This window comes from Ursus maritimus, unplaced genomic scaffold, assembly GCF_017311325.1.
Source record: "Ursus maritimus isolate PB19 unplaced genomic scaffold, ASM1731132v1 scaffold_8, whole genome shotgun sequence".
NCBI lineage: Eukaryota > Metazoa > Chordata > Mammalia > Carnivora > Ursidae > Ursus > Ursus maritimus.
In genome coordinates, this window is record NW_024426996.1 from 77,421,959 (window position 1) to 77,429,042 (window position 7,084).

At 58.4% G+C, this 7,084-nt stretch overlaps 1 protein-coding gene across 2 annotated transcripts in view; it reads right to left on the reverse strand.

Annotated features, from left to right (window-relative positions):
• JAKMIP1 (janus kinase and microtubule interacting protein 1) overlaps positions 1-6,456 on the reverse strand; it is a 106,638-nt gene extending 100,182 nt beyond the window's left edge. The window contains exons 1-2 of one of the 2 annotated variants that reach the window (XM_040625111.1): positions 6,137-6,456; positions 1,623-1,768 (exon numbers count right to left, since the gene is read on the reverse strand). The gene's annotated coding sequence lies outside the window, so the exon portion shown is untranslated. The remainder of the gene's footprint in view (positions 1-1,622; positions 1,769-6,136) is intronic. The other variant, XM_040625109.1, reaches the window with a different exon arrangement.
• Positions 6,457-7,084: the final 628 nt, after the last annotated feature.

Sequence of the window (7,084 nt, forward strand, 5' to 3'; positions counted from 1 at the left end):
GGAACTAGAGAGGCCGTGGTTGCACGACTTTGCGAATGCGCTAAATGCCACTGAATGATACACTTTAAAATGGTTCATCTTAGGTTCTGTGAATTTCACCTCAATTTTTAAAAAAGCAGGGGTGAGGGGGAGACCTATTTCAACAGAATAGTCAGGTTGTGACCCTGTTGAATAAAACCCCGCGTCTCAGCAAGCAGATAGGAGTGACCAGCCTCCAGAAGCAATGGGATAGAATGGGAGAAGAGAGGGGACCGGGACATGGACAGCTCCTTCACCAGCTCACTCCTCGCCTCCACCACCGAAAGCTCGCGATCCTCACGGGCTGTCTATCCTGCCAAGGAAGCAGGACACCCCTCGGTGATACGTCCCACCCTTCCAGCTCTGAGGAAGGGGCCAGGGGCCAGTCCAGGACTCCCAAATCAAAATGCAGCCGAGGCAGAGGCGCTGGGGCCAGCAGGCCGAGCCAGTGCGTCCCCTGACCTGGCACACACAAGGGCATTACTGCCACATGGGCAGCCCTTGGCAGTCTCGGGATGGTCGCATACAGAACCTCCTTTCATTCCCTAGCGTGGCCCTTCAGCCAAGTCTGGGCCATGGGGTAGAAAGAACAGCAGGAGGCCACATCCACCCAGCATCTGGGTCCTTTGAGGTCCAGGCAGGGGCTTCGGGACATGTGACGGGTCCTGAGGATGCTTCCAGGACATGGAAAGGATAAAGGGGACACCACAGGCCTCACAGAGAAGACAGACCTAACACCCCATTAAGGTGTGGCTGCTGGAGGACAGCATCATACCTACTGTCCAGCACGCGAGGCTGGGCCTTCACCTCTGCTCTTTATTTCATCCCCATACCCACATGATCTGCAGGGACAGGGACGGGGACTGTCCCTGTTTCACAAAGGAGGACACAGAGGAATACACAGGCTCGTCCACCATCAGCTGGCAAATGAGCCAGCATTCGAACCCAAAGCTGCTGTTAAAAGCCTCCTGTGCTAAATTCTGATACCACTAACGTTTGCTTTTTTCCTGCAAAACTCCTACAAGGCAGCACGGGGTCATGGTTAAGAGTGTGGATTGCCAGTTTGGGATGACGGGAAAGTTCTGGACACAACAATGTGAACATGCTTACTGCCACTGTTCAGTACACTTAAACGTGCTTAACGTGATAACCATTACTAAGTATTACGTACACATGTAACACAAAGATGTTTTCAGAAATGATCAGGTACCAGGTCATCAAGAAATTGTCAGTAGGGGCACTTGGGTGGCTCAGTTGGTTAAGCATCCAACTCTTGATTTCGGCTCAGGTCATGGTCTCAGGGTCATGGGATGGAGCCCTGCTCAGGCTCCACACGCAGCAGGGAGTTGGCTTGAGATTCTCTCTCCCTCTGCCCCTCCCCCACCCCTGCATGCAAGCGCTCTCTCTCACTCTCTCTAAAATAAATAAATCTTAAAAAAAAAAAAACACAAGAAATTGTCAGTAAATTTTTAAAAGTAGATATCATACAGACCATATTCTCTAAACATGGTAAAATCCAATTAGAAGCTAATTAAGAATATATAAATCTCCCCAAAAAATAATAATGTGGGCTGCTTGGGTGCAGATCCCTGCTCCCCACTTACCAGCTCTGTGACCCCATGCTTCAGACGTTGTCCGTACCCATCTGTAAAGTGAGAAATGCAAGGCACCTCCCTCTGGGCTTGTGTCCAGAACGGAATGAACCCAAATCCGGGACAGCACAGACCAGGGAGCAGCAAACTCCTTCCGGCTGCAAAGGGACAGGTAGTAAGTGTTTCTGGCTTTACAGGTGCGGGCCACAGCTGCGCAACTCTGTCAACGCAGCAGGAAAGCAGCGACAGACAACAGGTGCGCCAATGGGTGCGGCTGGGTGCCAATAAAACTTTATTTACAGAAGCAGGCGGCGGGCTGATAGGGCTGCAGCAGGTCGACCCTGGGCACACACCCTGGCCCTTGGTAAGCGCTTAACAAATGTTAACTGCTACAATTAAGAAAAATGGCTTTAATCTCAATTCATTTCTACAAATGAATGAGAGGTAAAATACTTCCTGTTGCAGTTCCAAAAATAAATACTAATACGGAAGCGAGAGCAAAGCCTCAGTGCCTGCTGGAGAGGGGGCCCCGCCCTCAATCTGCTGCTTTCGGGACATGCTGGACCAGCCCTCGCCACTCTCTGCAAGCTCTTCCCCACCCACCTCCTACAGGAGGGGCCCCTAATCCCTGCCTCACAGCCTGAGGCTCCCAGGCCACCCTCCCTTGTTCCTGCCCCTCCCCGCTGGTCCATATCCTCGGGCTGTCCACCTCGCCTCGGAAAGTCCAGAGCAAAGAAAACATTTTCTGACAGTGTTCAGGGCTTGAGTGACAATGACAAGCAAGGTCCCACTGCTGGCCGGCCCTGGAGTCCTTTTCTGAGCCTCAGATTGCAGCAACGCTAATGGCTTCTACTGGCTTCCAGGTAACCTATTTTGATTAAAAGCACTGAGAAGCCTCCTCTGATTGATTCCTCACGTGGGCCCTGTAGGAAGGTCGACTTTCCATTACAGGGACGTGCGTGTTCCATGGGGAACACCTAAGTTCTGGAGCGTGGGACCCCCACTGGTTGAGTTCCGCCTCTGCCTCCCTCCACCTCCACCTCCAGGCTCAGCCCCTCCTGGTCAGGTGCTCATAGAAGCCCTTCCCTAGAGGGGTGCTGTGCAGCTACAGCGAGAGAATTCCCAGCAGGAGTGGGAGCTGGAGCAAGGACAGCTCTATTCCTCATGTGAGCATCCCAGGAAAAGGAACCAGGCATCGAGTGGTTAAATGACTTGCCCAAGGCAACACAGCCAGAGGGTCCGAGCTGGTCCTCAGTGCAGCCCCGGCCCTGTTCCAGCCCTGTCCCTTCACGGCTCAGCTCACCTAGCTGGCCGGTGCTGATGGCTTGTTCCTTTAAGGGTGTGAGAGTCTCCCCAGGAACTGGGTGGAAATCACTGTAACCACCGAGCAGGAAAGACGCCCAGATGACAGAATTATCAGAGGAGCTGGTAAGTGAAGCTGGGTGGGTGGGCTTCACGTGCGCCACGAGCTCAGGACTCCTGCCCGCAGCCCTTGGCACGTTTTCACACAAGTGTGCACCGCTCCTGTTAGCCAAAATGCACCCGCTCCCTCCATCTCTCGCTCCCCTTTATGGACTATTTAGCTTCTTGGCCTGATGTTGTTAGCTAGGGAGGGACACGGAGGGCCTCTAACTGGGGTGACTGCTCTGGGACAAAACCAAAGCACTACTTTTTTAACCAGACACTCCCTCATCATCATGACCACTTATAAAGTGGTGCCTGTGCCCAGAGCCCACACTCTGATGCCCATGCCAGCCCAGCCAGAGAGACCACTGTCCCCATTCGTACAGGAAATGGAGGCTCAGAAAGGCTAGTCCTGTGGCCCAAGATCACACAGCCTTAAGGAACAGGACAAAGGTGAGCCGACCTCAGGAGCCCCAGAAGTCAACTCAAACACCCCAAGGAGACCAAGCGAGGAGACCCAGAACATGGCACAGTCGTCCACAATCTTTCTGCGGGAGGCACCCCGTTTTAGTCACAAAGCCCAGGTGGGAGGCGCTTCCTCAGCCCCAGCTGGGTGAGGGCCAGGCCCCAGTAGACACCAGGCAGTCTGGCTGCAGAGCCCGCAGAAAGGCAGGGTCCTGTTCTCATGCTGGCGAACGCCCTGCTCAGCAACTGTGCTTTCTGCCGCTCCTCTCCCGGCCCCACCGACCTCGCCACTAACAGAGTGGGGCCTCCAATCCTGCCTCCTCACCACGAAGCCTTCTGGCCAGGCCAAGGAGAGACTGTCAAACTCTGTCCCTCCCTAAGCATGTTCCTCTCATAGAGCTGGCATAATCGGTGCGGGCGTGACTGCCTCCCCAAGAAGGGGGAGCCCCTGTCCAAGCAGGGCTCCCCCTCAAACCTCACTGTGACCCCAGTCTCCAGTGGGCAAGGTCTGCTTAAGGAAAAACAACGCACATATGAAACTATACACGGATATATGTTCTAAAAGAGCACAGATGAGAGAACCCACAATCTGTTTGGCAAAGTCAGGAAACATCACCAAGACGTCACGGGAGACCTGGGCCTTCACATATGAATAGGAGTTCTCCAGGAAGAGGAGAGGCACATTTCCCAGGAAAACCAAAAACCGAAACCAAAACCAAACAAAACCACAGTCTGCGGGGAGAAGCCTAGGTGTGAAGGAAGGTCTGGGGAACACGGAGGTGCGCATGAGGCTGAGACAGTGGGACAAGGGAGAGAGGGGGGCCAGGGAAGCCAGGATGTGAGGAACATGTGAGGTCACAGAGGCAGTGGGGGCTAAGGATGGTGGGTGAAGGACAATGGCAACGATCGCATTTGTGGGGCCCACACTCTGACCCTTCAAGGGAACTCTCGCTGTGACAAGTCTCAAGGTGGGAGTTACCCACAAGCTCTGGAGAGACGCTCAGCATTACAGACCACGTGCAAGGGTCTCAACGACACACACTTCGCAGTCATGCCCTGTCTGGAAGACCTCTCTCAGAGCAGCAGCTCTCCTGGAAGTCGGAGTAAGCGTCGGAGGGGGGTCCTGACCACCCCGTGCCATCCCCAAACCCCCTTGTCCATCTGGGCTTCTGGGCTCCAAGTGCCCACCTACCCAAGGTCTGGAGGAGAAGCCAGCATCTCCAAAGACTCACCCTACACCAGCAGGCCACTCAGCAGGGAGGGCCCCCCTCAAGTGGGATATTTACTGTGACCAGAGCTGTGCACGAAGGGCTGATGCTGCCCCTGCCCTTCCAAACCTCCCAATCTGGCCTGGGAGGCGGAGACCATCAGACAGGACAGCAGTGTGTCCAGCTCTGCCACACAAGGAAGCTCGGGGGAGCAAGGTTCTCCCTGACCTTCATGGAGAAGGAGCTGGCCAGTTGAAGGAAGGGCGTTCCCAGAGAGGGAACAGCACAAGCAAAGGCCAAGGACAGTGTGCCTGTGAGTGTGCGTGCAAAGGGTGGGGGTGGCGGAGGACCGGCGGTTAGATACTGTATCTCTGGAGTCTAAAGAGCCGGGCAGAGGCTGGCAGAGAGCCCAGGCCGGCCAAGCCATCAGGAGAAAGGCAGACTACTGTGTGTTGGGAGGGGTGGTGGTGTAGGGGTGGTGTGTGTGAAGGGGGGGCTGCTTCTATGGCCAAAGACTCCAGCCTGGCAAGCAGCTTCCATCAGGGATGACGAGGCCGGATCCTCAAGAGCCTGCAGCAGGGAGGGTGGAGTGATGGAGTGAGGGGGAAGGGGGCTGGGGACCAGGGCACCGGCACTAACGCAGGCCCACAGGCCGAGGCCTGAACGCAGGGCGCCCCGGCAAGGTGCCCGGCCCCCGCGGAGCCAATCCCTGTGCGCCATCTCCGGAGGCTGCGTGCGCCCAGGGCGCGCCGGCGGGGCAGCAGGGTGGGTACCAGCCTTTTTTCCCCGCGCTTCAACCTCCTCCCGGAGCCCACGTGGGCGGAGCAGCGCGGGGGTGTGCGTGGCAGGGGCCGCCGCCGCGGGTGCTGCGCGTGGGGCGGGGGTGCAGGCAGGGCGGCCTCGCCCTCCTGGCCTCCCCGCCGCCCCGGAGAGGCCTCGGGCTCCAACCTCTGTGACACCTCGGCCGGGACCTGGGGGGACCCTGACTTACTCAGTGGGTAGGACTCCAAGGGAACCGGCCGGCCACGCCCCCCGCGCCACTCCCTGGAGGCAGCCGGTGGGTCCCCTCCCCCTCCTTGGCTCGGGGGTGGAATGGGGAGAGGAGTGGAAATAGGGGTGGCGTGCGGGAGAGAAGAGGGCTGGGGGCAGAACGGGGAGGGGGCCTATGGAGGGAGGCGACGCAGAGTCCTCCTGCTGGGAGACGCTGCAGGGGGATTTGGAGGGGAATGGGGGATGGGAACGGAAGGGTGGGGGACCACGGAGGTGAGACGCGAGAGCGGCAGGGGATCTGGAGGGGTGCGAAGGCTGGAAGAAGGGGAGGTGGGCGATGGGGCGGGGCGGCACCGGTCACCGCGTCCCCTGCCGCGGGGTCCGCCCATCGGTCGCTGGGTACACGGGTCCCCTTCGGCCGGGGCGCGCCTCCCGCCCCCCCGGCGCACCTGTACCCACCTGCTCGGCGCTCAGGCCCGAGCCGGGCAGCAGCTGCGGACGTAGCGAGCGCAGCCCCGCGCCGCATCCTCCGGCCACCCCCTCCCCGCCCCGAGCTTACGCTGCCGCCGCCCCCGCCTTAAAAAGGACAAAACGGAACAGAAAAAGGTTGCGTGCAAAAATAAAAAAATAAAAAGAAAGAAAGAAAAATCGTAAGAAGCAACCGAGGAAGACGGACAGATGCGCGCGCGGCTCAGCTGGGCGGGGGTCGAGGTGCGGCGGCGCCGGTGACCGCGCTCGGGGCAGCCGGCAGGCGCGTGCCGCACGCTCCCGGCTGCAGCTTCTGCGACCGCCCGGCGCCCGGCTCGCGGCGCGGCCCCGCCCCTCCCCGGGTCTCCCCTCCTATTGGCCCGTCCTCCTGCCAGTCAGGGGGAAGGCGCGGCGCTCACCCCGCCCCCGCTCTGGGCCGAGGCCGGGAGCGGTTTGGCGGCAGCCAAAGGAGGTGCCAGGAGGCCTGAGCGTGCGCACTTGGCAGCGCCGCCGGCGCCGGAACGGCTGGGGTCCCGTCGCTAAGCGCCCCGTGTCGCGCGGGGTCGTGGCGCCCATTGGGTCGGTGCGGCACCGGGGAGGAGTTTGCCGCCTCCAGTAAAGGCTAAAGGCCCCAGGAGGCTCATCCCTGCACTCACCTGGGACTGTGGCCATCCTAGGCCATCGGTGGTCAGGGAAGACACAACTGCCGATTGTCCTGTATTCTCCCCTTTGTGCAGACGGAAATCTCAGGGTCACAGGTTAAAGGAAATGTTGAAAGTGACACAGCTAGCAAGTGGCAGAGCCAGGAGTCTTAACACTAGGCAAAAAATCACCCTGCCACCAAAAAATAGTGGAATGAATAATGTGATGTCCAGCGGAGGCTTGAAGGAAGGGTAGCATTTATCCAGTCAAAGATCCGTTCATTCAGTTCCTTTCCAC